Source organism: Lactuca virosa, chromosome 4 (assembly GCF_052849685.1).
Source record: "Lactuca virosa cultivar CGN04683 chromosome 4, Lactuca_virosa_CGN04683_v6, whole genome shotgun sequence".
NCBI classification, from domain to species: Eukaryota; Viridiplantae; Streptophyta; class Magnoliopsida; order Asterales; family Asteraceae; genus Lactuca; species Lactuca virosa.
In genome coordinates, this window is record NC_136429.1 from 260,849,356 (window position 1) to 260,867,672 (window position 18,317).

The following is an 18,317-nucleotide window of genomic DNA, read 5'->3' on the forward strand; positions in this document are numbered from 1 at the left end:
ACTTGGGCCGAGAGAGAGAGAATGGAAAGAAAAGATTTGGCCCTTAGTGTTTGAGTTTCGAAATGTGAAGCCCAAATTGATAGTTTTTGGCCCATTGGGCCTTTAGAGTGGATTATGGCCCAATCTTGCATGAAAGAATGGATTTGTGGCTCTTTAGGGCTTATTGGATTGTTATGGCCCAATAAGGCCCATTAAAGGTAAACTAGTCCATTTTAGACTTATAAAGCCCAAAAAGTTTAAGTCTCATGAAAGTGGGTCCAATGAGAGCCCATTTAAGAGTTCTGAGCCCAAAATAGTCAAATTGGAAGTTTATTGGCCCATTAGGCCCAATAAGGAAATCCTAGTCCATAATGGACTTAAACCGGGATTTCTAGGGTTTTCAATTGTACTTGATGAATCTAAGTTTGAATGTGCTTCCATAGGTTGAATTTCAAGCATATCATGAATTAGGGTTTACGAGTTTAAAGTAGATAATGTTTACAAGAGTACATAATTTCCTAGCTAGAATGCTAGTTGTGACATGGTGCGGCACGCGCCTCCTCGGCGGTCAGCTGGAAGGCTCGGCTCCTCACCACTGGAGCATCCGTCTTGCCCTATCGGCCATCCGTGATCTGCAGAGTCGTTGGAGCTGGCGCCGCCACTGGCGCTCCTGATGTAACCTCGGGCAGTTGGCCTTTTTATGACCCTTCTGATTGCAATGGAAGCAAATCAGGTCCGATGTCTGAAGAGTGGGGGGTGGGGCAGTACAATCCCTACCAAAATGCCCAGTCTTGCTGCACTTATAGCAGCCCGATCCCCCAGTTCGGCAAACTCCCTCATGTGACCTGCCGCATTTCCCACAGTGTCCCCGACCCTACTGGCCCTTTGACCTAGAGTCGAATCCCTTGGATTTCTTCCCTAAAACCCCCGTAACCTACTCAGTCTGTGCCTTCCTCTTCCTGATGTGCTATATATCAATCCCTCTCTCCCCCGTCCTCATAATCATGTCATCCAAAGTCAGGCATGCCGAGTAGCTGACATGTTTTCGGATGTCAGCTCTCAACATATCATAGTATCGGGTCTTCCTCATCTCCTCATCACCCGCGTACTGAGGCACCAGCAAGGCCCTCTCCCTGAACTTGGCGGTAATTTCCGCCACCGACTCAGTCGTCTATCTCATATCAAGAAACTCCTTGGCCAGCTGCTAAAGCTCTACAGCCGATGCAAACTCAGCGCTAAACCTGGTCACAAAGTCCGACCAGGTTATAGCTTCAATGGCTAGGGCTCCTAATGTGTCACTGACTGCCTCCCACCAGTCTCTCGCCCTATCTATCAAACATCCTGCAGCTTACCGGACCTTCGACCCCTCAGGTCAGAAGCTCGTCAACTATGCAGACTCGATGTCTGCAATCCACCTACTGGCTACAATGGGGTCCTTCACCCCGTGGAAGTCTGGCGCACAACATCCCCTGAAATCCTTGAAGGAGAGTGTGTGTGTCCCTGACTGGCCAGATGCCATGTCGCTCCTGAACGCCCTAAGACGCTCCTCCATCAACTCAATGATCCCTTTCTTGATCGACCCGAAAATCACCGGGGTCGCCTCAAGGATGCCTCTCGTAATCTCGGATGCAATGAACGCTTGCAATCCATCATCGACTGGCTCGGAAGCCGAACCCGAACCTGAACCTGATCCTGACCCAGACCCTGAACCTCCCGCTCCGTGTCGTGTCACCACCATTGTGAAACAAAACACATAATCGTCAGGGTCATACATAACCTCGAGAGGTCTCATACACACTACAGGTTCCCTGGTTTTATCTCAACCTCTCCTTGACTAGAGTACGGATCCTCTGCTTTCAGTAGTACGGGCCCATACTATCTTCCACATCTATCCGTACTTTCCTCAAGGATTACCTTGACTTCACCAAGTCCCTCCTACTACTATTGCTCTCCATGCTAATCTCATCCTAGGCTTACCCTAGGGTAATCTCCGACCTACTCTCCGCCATCAGCTGCGTAAGAAGTCCCTGCTATCTCCCCCTAACTAGCTTGCGAATACCATTACATATTACTAAGACCAGATAATTCTTCGAATGAGAGGTCCTACCCTACAAAGGTTAGACTCAAACGAGAGCTGTGAAATAGGGCTAGACCTAACCTTCTAAAATTATTTAGTCCGCGTAATATGTAACTTAACATATTCGTTTACTAGTTAGTTAAAGATAACTAGAACTCCTAAAAACACAAAGCAAGCAACATTCGGGCTTTGAGTAACCAAACCAAGCATATCCTATTCAGGCCATCATATCATTGACTAATCAGTTCTAGCATGTAATTCAATAAGCACTTATAACAGGCACATACAGTAGGCATATAAGGCATCCTTCCTAGATCCTTAGCCCTAATCTAGAATGTTGTTCTCATAATAACATCATATCATATCATAACATGTATGAGTATCTTGGGGAAAACTTACTTGAGCTCGACCGATTGCACGCATCACACCCTTGTTCTTTCTCAAAACCTTAATTAAAATTTTTTTATTTTGGAAATTTTAATTTTTGTAAAACTTTTCAAATCCTCGATTTGAGTCCAGAAACCCCCGTAGGTGTGTCCGAATCCCTCAAACCAAGGCTCTGATACCAACTTGTAACATCCCAAAATTCGAGACCAAAAATTTCATTTTTGATATAACGATTCATAAAACAATTTATAGAAAACATCATCAAATTATTTTATTTCATAAAAACCATAGATCACATGTCTCAAAAGCATGTCAAAATATAGTAACAATGTCAGAGTACAAATCTCAAGAATCTCATATGCGGAAAATCGTGTGTGTGATGCGCTGCTACCGTGTCGACTTCTTTCTCTTCGAAGAGGAAGTACCTAAAACCAAAATTGAAAACCGTAAGCACAAAGCTTAGTGAGTTCCCCCTTCATACCACATATCATATAACACATAATGCCTAGCATATCTGGGTGCTGGCCTCCCCTTCGGTATCTTTCAATCGGTAACCGCCTAGCGTAACTGGGTGCTGGCCTCCCTTTCGGTATCTTTCAACCGGTAACCGCCTAGCGTAACTGGATGCTGGCCTCCCCTTCGGTATCTTTCAACCGGTAAGTGCCTAGCCTAACTGGGTGCTGGCCTCCCCTTCGGTATCTTTCAACCGGTAACTGCCTAGCATAACTGGGTGCTGGCCTCCCCTTCAGTATCTTTCAATCGGTAACTGCATAGCATAACTGGGTGTTGGCTTCCCCTTCGGTATCTTTCAACCGGTAACTGCCTAGCATAACTGGGTGCTGGCCTCCCCTTCAGTATCTTTCAATCGGTAACTGCATAGCATAACTGGGTGTTGGCTTCCCCTTCGGTATCTTTCAACCGGTAACCGGGGACTATTTCACCCCTACCACTACCACATAATAACATAACATACTAGCACATAAAGCATAACAGATAGTGGCTTGCCAGACAATTATCACAAAGACAATCATCTCAAACATAATCACCTATTGGTGGGCCAACATTGGTGCCTTAGACCCACCTCTACTGGAAGGTAACTCACCTCAATGTCGTGAAGTAGCTGTACTGTCCTTGGCTCTGGGATTAACTCCTCTCAAACTCTTACACATAACAATCTCCTTTAATTACTCTTTCATACTCATAACCCCTTTAAGGGTCAACTCTGGTCAATAGTCAAAGTCAAAGTCAACATCCTGGTCAAAGTCAACATCCTGGTTGACTCAACTCGTAGAGTTGGTCCATCAACTCGTTGAGTTCCATAATCCATAAAACCTTGAAATCTCGATCCTACTCATCGATTCCTTTCATGAACTCGTCGAGTTCATCCTCATAGCATAGTCGGGACCTTTTACCTACAACTCGCCGAGTCCCTCCTTGAACTCGTCGAGTTCCTCGATCTTCATAACCCAAACCATGGCCAACTTGCTGAGTCATCTTCTAGACTCAACGAGTTTGCTCAGTAACAAAAAAGGTTGGGGGGACCACGACCCACTCGCCGAGTTGTATGAACAACTCGTCGAGTCCCCATGGTCTAAATCCATTCAGTCGTTTCCAGTCGGGTTCTAAGCTTTCAAACCATAGATCTGGTTCCCTAGGGTCGATATATTACGTAAAGTTTCAAACTTTACGTCCATGCATGGGTTTTTAGCTCAAAAGGACCTAAAAATTGGTTCACAAGTTGCATGGAACTCCCATGGCCATAAAGTTGGCACCTTTATGCCATGGAGTCCCTCAAAGGCTCCAGATCTGAAATCATGACCCCAAACATGCTTGCATCCATGAATGGTTCCGAAATGTGCTCCTGAAGACCATCCAGGCGTACCCTTCGCACGGCAAGCCGAATTTCGAATCGACTTGGTCCCCGGAGCTACCCCAGTAGCCAAAGCTCCATACCGCCTAGCGCCGGCAGAAGTGCAAGAATTGTCCAGCCAATTGAACGACCTGTGAAGCAAAGGGTTCATCAGGCCGAGCTTTTCACCTTGGGGAGCACCGGTCCTGTTTGTGAAGAAGAAGGACGGATCCTTTTGCATGTGCATCGACTACCGCGAGTTAAATAAGCTTACCATCAAAAACCCATACCCTCTACCTCGGATCGACGACCTCTTCGACCAACTTCAAGGAGCAAGCTACTTTTCAAAAATCGACCTGAGGTCGGGTTACCATCAACTACGAGTTCAAGAAGAAGATATCCCCAAGACAGCCTTCAGAACTCGCTATGGGCACTACGAGTTTGTAGTAATGCCCTTCGGGTTAACCAACGCACCTGCGGTATTCATGGACCTGATGAATCGAGTGTGTCGACCCTACTTAGACAAGTTCGTGATCGTGTTCATTGACGACATTTTGGTCTACTCACGAAGCAAGGAAGAGCATCGTCAACACCTACGACAGGTGCTAGAGACGTTGAGAGCTGAGAAGCTTTATGCTAAATTCTCTAAGTGTGAATTCTGGATCCGAGAAGTGGATTTCCTTGGCCACGTGGTCAGTGAGAAAGGTATACATGTGGACCCCTCCAAAATCAAGGCAATCGAGAACTGGCCAGCACCTACAACACGGAAATCCGACAATTCTTGGGGCTTGCTGGATACTACCGAAGATTCATCCAAAACTTCTCCAAGATCGCTAAACCGCTCACCACCTTGACTAAAAAAGGTGTGATGTTTAAATGGGAAGATAAACAAGAAGCTGCCTTCCAAACGTTAAAACGAGCCCTGTGCAGCGCACCAATCCTGTCTCTGCCAGAAGGAACCGAAGACTTTGTAGTCTACTGCGACACATCAAACCAGGGGCTTGGGTGTGTATTAATGCAACGAGGAAAGGTCATTGCCTACGCGTCAAGGCAATTGAAAACGCACGAGGTCAACTACGCCACGCATGACCTCGAATTGGGAGCAGTAGTGTTTGCCCTAAAGATCTGGAGGCACTACCTTTTCGGAACAAAGTGTACTGTCTTTACCGATCACAAGAGCCTTCAACACATTCTCAACCAAAAGGAGCTCAACATGAGGCAGCGACGATGGGTAGAACTACTGAACGATTACGAGTGTGAGATTCGTTATCACCCAGGTAAGACAAACGTAGTAGCAGATGCCTTAAGTCGAAAGGAATACTCGGGGCGCCGAGTAAAGTCATTAACGATGACAATCCATTCATACCTGTGTACTCAAATCAAAGAGGCTCAGTTGGAGGCCTTGCAACCGGAAAATGTGACGGGTGAGGCTTTAAGAGGAATGGATAAAAACCTAGAAGTCAAAGACGACGGAGTTCGTTACCTCATGAACCGAATCTGGACACCGAAGTTCGGTGGTTTCCGAGACGTTGTCATGAATGAAGCACACAAGGCTCGATACTCCATCCACCCAGGTTCAGATAAGATGTATCTGGATCTCAAGAAGTTGTACTGGTGGCCAAACATGAAAGCAGAAATTGCTACCTATGTAGGCAAGTGTTTGACTTGCGCCAAGGTCAAGGTAGAATATCAGAAACCCTCAGGACTTCTACAACAGCCTGATATACCTGAGTGGAAGTGGGAACGGATAACCATGGACTTCATAACCAAGCTACCCAAGGCCACAGGAGGGCTTGATACCATATGGGTGATCGTAGACAGATTGACCAAATCAGCGCACTTCCTACCGATAAAAGAAACCGACAAGATGGAGAAACTGACTAGGACATACATCAAGGAGATTGTACGACTGCATGGCGTGCCAAAATCCATTATCTCAGACAGGGATAGTCGATTTACCTCGCGATTCTGGCAATCACTTCAGAAGTCCTTGGGAACTAGGCTGGACATGAGTACAGCCTATCACCCACAAACCGACGGGCAAAGTGAGAGGACCATTCAGACGCTAGAAGACATGCTTAGAGCATGTGTGATAGACTTTGGTAAATCATGGGATATCCATTTACCACTTGTCGAATTCTCGTACAATAACAGTTATCACACTAGCATCAAGGTTGCACCATTTGAAGCCCTCTATGGCCGCAAGTGCAGGTCACCTCTGTGCTGGGCTGAAGTGGGTGACACGCAACTAGCTAAGGGACAAGTCCCTAATAGCACCCTCACTGGCCCGGAGATAATAAGGGAAACTACAGAGAAGATAGTTCAAATCCGAGAACGGTTAAAAGCTTCTAGAGACAGACAGAAAAGTTACGCGGATAACAGACAAAAGCCCTTGGAATTCCAGGTTGGGGCCCGCGTACTATTAAAGGTCTCACCCTGGAAGGGTTTAATACGTTTCGGCAAACGAGGAAAACTAAATCCTAGATACATTGGACCATTCGAGATCTTCGCTAGGATTGGCCCAGTAGCTTACAAGCTTCGCCTACCACAGGAACTTAATAACGTACATCCTACCTTCCACGTATCGAACTTAAAGAAATGTCTATCCGACGAGACCCTCGTGATACCTCTCGACGAAATTGAAATCAACGAGAGTCTCCACTTCGTGGAAGAACCGGTAGAAATCATGGATCGAGAGATTAAAAGAACAAAGCAAAGTCGTATTCCCATTGTGAAGGTCCGCTGGAACGCTAAACGAGGACCCGAATTCACCTGGGAACGCGAGGATCAGATGAAACAAAAGTATCCACATCTCTTCCCAAATTCTTGAAGTCTCAGTCAAAAAGCAAATTTCGGGACGAAATTCCTTCTAACCGGGGGATGATGTGACAACCGTCAAATTCTGGTCAAGTCAAAGTCAAATAAAGTCAACAAGTCAAACTGGTCAACTCTACTAACTCTTGTATACTAGGGTTTACATTATGTAATTACGGTACAACTCGCTATTCTAATGAGAAATCATCAAATGAAAATTTCGTATATCTAGATTTCCTTAACCAAAAACTGTGGTAAGTAATGAACCAAAGCGATAAAACACTATTGCATACTCATCGGGAGTGTGTAAGATCCTTAAACATGGCTTAACGGGGTTTACGGACCTTGCGTTGCGAAGCCGGACACTCAAAAAGGTCACAAAAGAAGCCTCTCCCAAATCTCTCCAAGTATCTCAAATCTCTCCCAAATCTCTCCAAGTATGTCGAATCTCTTCCAAATCTCTCCAAGTATGCCAAATCTCTCCAAGTATGTCGAATCTCTCCCAAATCTCTCCAAGTATGCCAAATCTCTCCAAGTATGTCGAATCTCTCCCAAATCTCTCCAAGTATGCTAAATCTCTCCAAGTATTTCAAATCTCTCCCAAATCTCTCCCAAATCTCTCCAAGTATGTCGAATCTCTCTCAAATCTCTCCAAGTATGCCAAATCTCTCCAAGTATGTCGAATCTCTCCCAAATCTCTCCAAGTATGCCAAATCTCTCCAAGTATGTCGAATATCTCCCAAATCTCTCCAAGTATGCCAACTCTCTCCAAGTATCTCAAATCTCTCCCAAATCTCTCTCAAAACCTCTTTTGGGTTTTTCGTAATCATTTGGGGCGTCCCGACACTTGACTTGGTGAAAAACCATTCGAAACGGGATGATGCCTTGGAAAATAGCCTTTTAGGGCCGAAGTCCCTCTATAGGGACCAAACCCTCCTTGAGCCGAAGTCCCCTTGAGTAGCCGCAGCCATCGGACCGGACCAGATCTACTGAGGACCGAGGCTGATGAAGACCCGCATCCGACCTCCGCCTGCGGTACCTGCTCGGACCGCAGTTCCTTCCCCTTCGGATCCACTTCAGCGACCAAACCTTCCCTGCGGACCTAAGGCTGCTAAGACCGGAACCACGCACTAACTACGGATTTCCCATTTTTCCACCCGGTTTTCAACCACGACTCCGTTTTAAGCCCGTTTTCAGTTATTTTAACGAGGGATTTTCACCCAAACTTATATTTTGAAATATAAGACCCCATATATTCATAAATTAAGCATATTTTTAAGGAAATCCTTATTTAAGAATAAAAATCTATTAAGTAAGATCTTGTGGTGGAGTGTTGACTTTACCTTAGTGTATGACACAAGCAACCACCCCCATGCCCACTCCATGACCAACCATTGTCCTTCCACCATACCTGGTCATTCAAGAGTACTTTCCCCACCATTTGACCAGCCACACTCTTGGTCAAAGGCTGAAAACTCTTATCTCTCCTCACCTTTCTCTCATTTCTCTCATTTTTCCTCCAAAAGACAAACACCTTTCTCTCTCTCTTCTCTCTCTCTTAAATTCGAGATTTCAGGGGCTGATCATCAAGTTTTCTCTCATTTGTGGTAAGTGATATTATCCTCCTTATGATTATTTCACTTCCTTCTACTCAAATCATAGATATCTTACATAAACATCATCACATTCATGTTAGATCTTCGAACCTTCAAGGCATCCTCTTAGTGTTCTTGAGTAGAACACTTCTTTTCTTCAACATCCATCCACTAATAACACACAAGGTGAGTTCATACCCCTGTCTTTTCATGTTTTTCTTAAGTTTTAAGGGGGGGAATACAAGTTAAAACACCAAGAACACAACTAAACTCATTTAACAGCCTTCATCAGAAACGTTCATCTCCATTCACAGACTGTTTTGGTCAACTTAAACATTTTAGTTTTCAAAACTGTATTAAGTGCAAATAGTCCAGGTTCATACCTTTACGATGACTACTTGCACATCTCCATACGATTTTTCTACAATTTATGGTGATTTTTACAAAACTGCCTGTCATTTCAAGAACAAATCCGGACCAGTCTGTGACTAAGGACTTTTTCACACAAGTTGGAGGTCACTAAAAATCATAATAAAATTTATGAACAAACTAGACTCATTTTCCAAACTCTCAGAATTTACAGATTCTGATTTGGACCCTGGATGATTTTTCTATAAATTTTCTAAGAACAGTAATAGAAATGTTAATACTAGAAAAATGCTATCAATTTCATTTGCACCTTGTAACTTGTTGAGCAAGGTGTGTATCATTATGTGAATATATGTTTTTACATTATATGTCATTTCGTCTTAGTGTACTGACATACATCAGAAAACAAATGGATTTTTACCTCCACAAGTATGGTAATTAAATTATTGTTTAAACAAAGTTTATATCCATAGCATACAAACATTTTGATAAACTACTGTAAATATAGTTTATGTTCACTACTACCATTATTTGATAAACTATAATAGGTATAGTTTATGATACACTTACACAACAAAGTTCATTACTAAAGGTTTCATTTACACAAAGATAAAGAGTTTTCATTCACTACACGCAAATCCGTTAATGACTAAATCGTGAGACACTCGCTTCATGTTACTTAACAAGTAATACACTTTAAGTCCTGCATTGTAACCAGAGTCTCTTGTAGGGAGAGCGTGATAGTTGTATATAGATCTATATTGGGATTGACACCCCACACCTTGCTGTTAGCTACAGTGGGACCTCGAGGTCTACGGGTGACAAATGTCATAACGTTTCCGACGCTTGAAGAACGTCGTTTCAGGCCATCTAGGTCATAGTATGGTTATAATAGCTCACAAAAAGTATTAACAACACTTAGGATTTACGGGGATTTCATTAAATCAAACGAGTTTATGACAAATTTAAACTTGCATTGTTCTACTATAACCATGGAAATTACTTGTACATTTTGGTCTTTGGATTTAAGGCTGCAATTCACATTTTAAGGAAAATATTGGATTTTTCTGGAACGAACATACTTTTAAAAAGGAAAGGCTTTCATCACTACATTCAAAAGCTTATGAACTCACCAACTTAATTGTTGACACTTTTTTTCAAAACTACTTGTATTCTCAGGAAATCAATAAACAGGTGAACGTGTACTTTTGAGGATGGGACGTTGAGGTGTCAACATTTTATTTTTGTCAACATAATGTAATTGATTTGGAAACATGTAAACTTATACAATGATGTAACTTTTTCAATTATATTTATGTTGGTTGTGCTTACTTTGATCACTATTGCATTTGTTGTTATGATACTATACATGAAGTCCTCCACCCCCGGACGTTTCCGCCATCCTTGGTTTGGGGGTGTGACTGATTGGTATCAGAGCAATTTTTATAGTGAACTAAGTATATCGAACCACATAAGATATACAAACCTATAAACACATTTGGGACTGAACGTCTCTGATTAAACATTTTCAAATGACTATACTTTTGGAAAATAAACGGTTTCTTGTTAAAAGTATAAGTACATGCACATATGCTCGCATAGTGTCATAACTAGGAAGAACATAAAGTAAAAGAGGAGGAGTTGTACGTTACGAGTATGCCTTGGAATATGTGGTCAAGTCTGGGACGGATATAGCCTGATCAACTATATCTTTCCGAGAAGTGACTTGCATATATTGGGGGATAGTCGTAGTGGACAACAAATCTGACAACCTAACATCACCCTATAAAGAATACACTAAGAACCAAACATAACATTTAAAAATACTATGGGAGTATTTTGTAGATTTATAACTCGACATTTTAGATTCATTTCACATCTCTTACACCCCTATTCTCGTACAGACCACATGGCGGGATTCCATCTACCTGGAGACCCTTACTTACCTAATGAGGGAAACACTGGATGGCTCGAGGCAGAACCCGAGGAAATGATCGAGGAGGATCCGGAGGAAGACCCCGAGGAGGTTGAAGAAGAGGAAGACGAAGAATAAGAATCAGAGGACGAAGATGAAGAAGAGGAACCGGAGGAGGAAGTCATCAACCCTCCTTACATTTCCAGGGTGCCAGCAAACCGTTTTGGTTACAACGGGCCTGAGCCCCGTTGGGCAACCACGATTGAGAGATGGAGCCGAACGATCCCCTTATGGCGATCAACGGGGTTACTACGACCTCAGTCACGGGGGACCAGCTGACAGAGCCCTCCCAGTCATGACCCATCAGATTACGAACCTTGGGGACCGGAACCGAGAAATGGCAAATCAAGTCCGGGACCTCAATGCTGTTGGGAAGCATCGGACGCTCGTACCCGGGACCTGGAAAGAGACTTCTACCCCATGGACCAACTCATGGAGGACCTTACCACTGCTCGGGCGGAGGTAAGGGAATACCAGATACGACATGCAGTTCTTGAGGAAAGGATGATCGCGGCCGAACGCCGGATCGCGGAGCTACAAGGAGCCTCGACCTCGTCTCAAGGCCACAACGGACCAGCAGATACCACCCGCGCTGAGTAGTGTTGCACTACTCATATTTAGTTATAGACTTTGTTTATGAGTATGCGTTGGGGCTACTCTTTCTTGTAAGTAGGTTTAACCCTGCGTCTAAGTGATTACACTATTCGAGGGGTCTAAGTGCTGTCAAAATTTTCCGTTGCATTGATGTAATGTAGGCCTTTATGAGGTCAAATATGCTTAAAAACATGTACTAAAGATTATATCAATGAAAAATGACAAGCATTAATTATAAAGAGCTCACCTCAAATTGCATAGCATGGCATTAACAAACAAATTGCTCATGATAACTCTAAGATCATTCAACATACTTCGAGGTTATGTGTAATCAAGAGGCGACCGACTTAGAAATGGTGAGTCCGCCTTGGATCCTGTTCCTTGTTTGGTTGTGGGCTCAGGGCAGATTCATTAAGTTCGACGGTCTGTCGAACCTTAGTCACACACGACTAGTATACATTGAGTGGTCTTAGGAGTGGGTCAGGCATGGACCAAGGATTACAAGATTTCATTTAATGGCTACTACTAAATTCACGAGTTTACTTTTATGAACTTCTTCTATGAATTGTTGGCAACATTGAAAAATCGGGAAACATTACACTTAAAAACTAATAATTTAGTTTTGCGTCTCCTGACTGACAACCATTACTAAAGGGTTCATACTCATTTCATCTTTGAATTTCTATAACAGAAAAATGTCGCCTCGTAGATCTACTAGACGCACCGACGGGACGCAAACAAATCCACCGCCACCACCACCCCAGTACGACCCTGTAATGTTCCAAGCGGCAGTCACAGCCGCAGTAGCAGCTGCTATGTCCCAAATCAGCACCGACGGTGCCAGGCGTACAGGGAGTGGTACTAATAACTTCACGCAAGGAGATAGCCAGGGGCGTACGAGGGAGTGTTCCTTTAAGGACTTCACTAATGGCAAACCCGACTTATTCAATGGAAGCGGGGGAGTCATCGAATTGATGCAGTGGTTCGAAAGGACCGAATCCGTGTTTGAAATCTGTGCGTGTCCTGAAGCCAACAAAGTCAAATTCGCAGCTCGCACTCTCACCGGCAGGGCTCTTACCTGGTGGAATGGCCACGTAAAATCCCTAACTCTCCCTGTTGCAAATTCAATAAGCTGGGAAGATTGGAAAACCATGATGCTGAAGGAATATTGCCCACGGGGGGAGGTGCAAAAATTAGAACAAGAACTGTGGAGTCTCAAGATGAAGGGCACTGACCTCACAGCTTACACTGCCCGATTCAATGACCTGGCACTCCTCTGTCCGGCAATGGTTACGCCGGAAAGCAAAAAGGTGGAACGATATCTCTGGGGGTTGTCTGCCCCAATACAAGATAGTGTGTTGGCCTCACGGCCAACTACTTACGAGAGTGCCAAGGAGTTGGCACAACAACTCATTGATCATCGGGCCAGCCATGCCACTGTGATAACCACCTCCGATCAAGCACAACGAGGGAACAACAAGAGGAAATTCTGGGATAACAAAAGGAAGCAGTCGGTGCCAGACTCCACCAAAAAGCAACAGACAGTTGCTGTCCACGCTGCCACTACCCCTGCCACTCCAACACCACAGAGGCAATATGTTGGAAACCTTCCCAAGTGCAACAAGTGTAATTTCCACCACACCGGTGCTTGTCGGTAAATGCACTGCAAAAATTGCAACAAGAAGGGGCATACCGCTCGCTTCTGTAGGGCGCCAGCCCAACCAATCACTCAAGTCACCAATACGGGGGCAAGTCAAACCTGTTACGGCTGTGGGGAGACAGGGCACTTCAAAAGAAACTGCCCAAAGGCACAAACCTCTAATGCTGGTGGTGTGGGGAGAGTCCTGGCTATAGGACATGGAGAAGCAATCAAGGACCCCACGGTGGTTACTGGTACGTTTCTTCTCAATAACTCATATGCATGCATACTCTTCGATAGTGGAGCGGAGAGGAGTTTTGTGAGCCATCAATTCAAACATTTACTTAAACAAGATCCCCAATTACTAAAAGACACATATGTCGTAGAAATGGCAAACGGAAAGGCAGAGCGCGCTAGCGATATATACTCAGGGTGTACCCTCACTCTAGATAATCATTCATTTAAAATCGACCTAATGCCGGTAACAATAAAAAGTTTTGACATAATCATCGGTATGGATTGGTTAAGTTCTCATCGTGCCGACATTCTATGTTACGAAAGGGCCGTTCGCCTCAATCTGCCAAGTGGCGAAACCCTTCTCATCTATGGTGATAAACCCAGTGCAAACTTACAAATCATCTCTTGCGTCAAGGCTCAAAAGTATCTCCGAAAGGAATACCACTCCTTCTTAGCCCACGTAGTAGATAAGAAACAAGAGATGAAGGATATCAAAGACATTCCAGAAGTGTGCAACTTTCCTGACGTATTTCCTGAAGACCATCCAGGCGTACCCCTCGCACGGCAAGTCGAATTCCGAATCGACTTGGTCCCCGGAGCTACCCCAGTAGCCAAAGCTCCATACCGCCTAGCGCCGGCAGAAGTGCAAGAATTGTCCAGCCAATTGAACGAGTTGTTAAGCAAAGGGTTCATCAGGCCGAGCTTTTCACCTTGGGGAGCATCGGTCCTGTTTGTGAAGAAGAAGGACAGATCCTTTTGCATGTGCATCGACTACCGCGAGTTAAATAAGCTTACCATCAAAAACCCATACCCTCTACCTCGGATCGACGACCTCTTCGACCAACTTCAAGGAGCAAGCTACTTTTCAAAAATCGACCTGAGGTCGGGTTACCATCAACTACAAGTTCAAGAAGAAGATATCGCCAAGACAGCCTTCAGAACTCGCTATGGGCACTACGAGTTTGTAGTAATGCCCTTCGGGTTAACCAACGCACATGCGGTATTCATGGACCTGATGAATCGAGTGTGTCGACCCTACTTAGACAAGTTCGTGATCGTGTTCATTGACGACATTTTGGTCTACTCACGAAGCAAGGAAGAGCATCGTCAACACCTACGACAGGTGCTAGAGACGTTGAGAGCTGAGAAGCTTTATGCTAAATTCTCTAAGTGCGAATTCTGGATCCGAGAAGTGGATTTCCTTGGCCACGTGGTCAGTGAGAAAGGTATACATGTGGACCCCTCCAAAATCAAGGCAATCGAGAACTGGCCAGCACCTACAACACGGAAATCCGACAATTCTTGGGGCTTGCTGGATACTACCGAAGATTCATCCAAAACTTCTCCAAGATCGCTAAACCGCTCACCACCTTGACTAAAAAAGGTGTGATGTTTAAATGGGAAGATAAACAAGAAGCTGCCTTCCAAACGTTAAAACGAGCCCTGTGCAGCGCACCAATCCTGTCTCTGCCAGAAGGAACCGAAGACTTTGTAGTCTACTGCGACGCATCAAACCAGGGGCTTGGGTGTGTATTAATGCAACGAGGAAAGGTCATTGCCTACGCGTCAAGGCAATTGAAAACGCACGAGGTCAACTACGCCACGCATGACCTCGAATTGGGAGCAGTAGTGTTTGCCCTAAAGATCTGGAGGCACTACCTTTTCGGAACAAAGTGTACTGTCTTTACCGATCACAAGAGCCTTCAACACATTCTCAACCAAAAGGAGCTCAACATGAGGCAGCGACGATGGGTAGAACTACTGAACGATTACGAGTGTGAGATTCATTATCACCCAGGTAAGGCAAACGTAGTAGCAGATGCCTTAAGTCGAAAGGAATACTCGGGGCGCCGAGTAAAGTCATTAACGATGACAATCCATTCACACCTGTGTACTCAAATCAAAGAGGCTCAGTTGGAGGCCTTGCAACCGGAAAATGTGACGGGTGAGGCTTTAAGAGGAATGGATAAAAACCTAGAAGTCAAAGACGACGGAGTTCGTTACCTCATGAACCGAATCTGGACACCGAAGTTCGGTGGTTTCCTAGACGTTGTCATGAATGAAGCACACAAGGCTCGATACTCCATCCACCCAGGTTCAGATAAGATGTATCTGGATCTCAAGAAGTTGTACTGGTGGCCAAACATGAAAGCAGAAATTGCTACCTATGTAGGCAAGTGTTTGACTTGCGCCAAGGTCAAGGTAGAATATCAGAAACCCTCAGGACTTCTACAACAACCTGATATACCTGAGTGGAAGTGGGAACGGATAACCATGGACTTCATAACCAAGCTACCCAAGGCCACAGGCGGGCTTGATACCATATGGGTGATCGTAGACAGATTGACCAAATCAGCGCACTTCCTACCGATAAAAGAAACCGACAAGATGGAGAAACTGACTAGGACATACATCAAGGAGATTGTACGACTGCATGGCGTGCCAAAATCCATTATCTCAGACAGGGATAGTCGATTTACCTCGCGATTCTGGCAATCACTTCAGAAGTCCTTGGGAACTAGGCTGGACATGAGTACAACCTATCACCCACAAACCGACGGGCAAAGTGAAAGGACCATTCAGACGCTAGAAGACATGCTTAGAGCATGTGTGATAGACTTTGGTAAATCATGGGATATCCATTTACCACTTGTCGAATTCTCGTACAATAACAGTTATCACACTAGCATCAAGGTTGCACCATTTGAAGCCCTCTATGGCCGCAAGTGCAGGTCACCTCTGTGCTGGGCTGAAGTGGGTGACACGCAACTAGCTAAGGGACAAGTCCCTAATAGCACCCTCACTGGCCCGGAGATAATAAGGGAAACTACAGAGAAGATAGTTCAAATCCGAGAACGGTTAAAAGCTTCTAGAGATAGACAGAAAAGTTACGCGGATAACAGACAAAAGCCCTTGGAATTCCAGGTTGGGGCCCGCGTACTATTAAAGGTCTCACCCTGGAAGGGTTTAATACGTTTCGGCAAACGAGGAAAACTAAATCCTAGATACATTGGACCATTCGAGATCCTCGCTAGGATTGGCCCAGTAGCTTACAAGCTTCGCCTACCACAGGAACTTAATAACGTACATCCTACCTTCCACGTATCGAACTTAAAGAAATGTCTATCCGACGAGACCCTCGTGATACCTCTCGACGAAATTGAAATCAACGAGAGTCTCCACTTCGTGGAAGAACCGGTAGAAATCATGGATCGAGAGATCAAAAGAACAAAGCAAAGTCGTATTCCCATTGTGAAGGTCCGCTGGAACGCTAAACGAGGACCCGAATTCACCTGGGAACGCGAGGATCAGATGAAACAAAAGTATCCACATCTCTTCCCAAATTCTTGAAGTCCCAGTCAAAAAGCAAATTTCGGGACGAAATTCCTTCTAACGGGGGGATGATGTGACAACCGTCAAATTCTGGTCAAGTCAAAGTCAAATAAAGTCAACAAGTCAAACCGGTCAACTCTACTAACTCTTGTATACTAGGTTTTACATTATGTAATTACTGTACAACTCGCTATTCTAATGAGAAACCATCAAATGAAAATTTCGTATATCTAGATTTCCTTAACCAAAAACTGTGGTAAGTAATGAACCAAAGCGATAAAACACTATTGCATACTCATCGGGAGTGTGTAAGATCCTTAAACATGGCTTAACGGGGTTTACGGACCTTGCGTTGCGAAGCCGGACACTCAAAAAGGTCACAAAAGAAGCCTCTCCCAAATCTCTCCAAGTATCTCAAATCTCTCCCAAATCTCTCCAAGTATGTCGAATCTCTCCCAAATCTCTCCAAGTATGCCAAATCTCTCCAAGTATGTCGAATCTCTCCCAAATCTCTCCAAGTATGCCAAATCTCTCCAAGTATGTCGAATCTCTCCCAAATCTCTCCAAGTATGCCAAATCTCTCCAAGTATCTCAAATCTCTCCCAAATCTCTCCAAGTATGTCGAATCTCTCCCAAATCTCTCCAAGTATGCCAAATCTCTCCAAGTATGTCGAATCTCTCCCAAATCTCTCCAAGTATGCCAAATCTCTCCAAGTATGTCGAATATCTCCCAAATCTCTCCAAGTATGCCAACTCTCTCCAAGTATCTCAAATCTCTCCGAAATCTCTCTCAAAACCTCTTTTGGGTTTTTCGTAATCATTTGGGGCGTCCCGACACTTGAATTGGTGAAAAACCATTCGAAACGGGATGATGCCTTGGAAAATAGCCTTTTAGGGCCGAAGTCCCTCTATAGGGACCAAACCCTCCTTGAGCCGAAGTCCCCTTGAGTAGCCGCAGCCACCGAACCGCAGCCATCGGACCGGACCAGATCTACTGAGGACCGAGGCTGATGAAGACCCGCATCCGACCTCCGCCTGCGGTACCTGCTAGGACCGCAGTTCCTTCCCCTTCGGATCCACTTCAGCGACCAAACCTTCCCTGCGGACCTAAGGCTGCTAAGACCGGAACCACGCACTGACTACAGATTTCCCATTTTTCCACCCGGTTTTTAACCACGACTCCGTTTTATGCCCGTTTTCAGTTATTTTAACGAGGGATTTTCACCCAAACTTATATTTTGAAATATAAGACCCCATATATTCATAAATTAAGCATATTTTTAAGGAAATCCTTATTTAAGAATAAAAATCTATTAAGTAAGATCTTGTGGTGGAGTGTTGACTTTACCTTAGTGTATGACACAAGCAACCACCCCCATGCCCACTCCATGACCAACCATTGTCCTTCCACCATACCTGGTCATTCAAGAGTACTTTCCCCACCATTTGACCAGCCACACTCTTGGTCA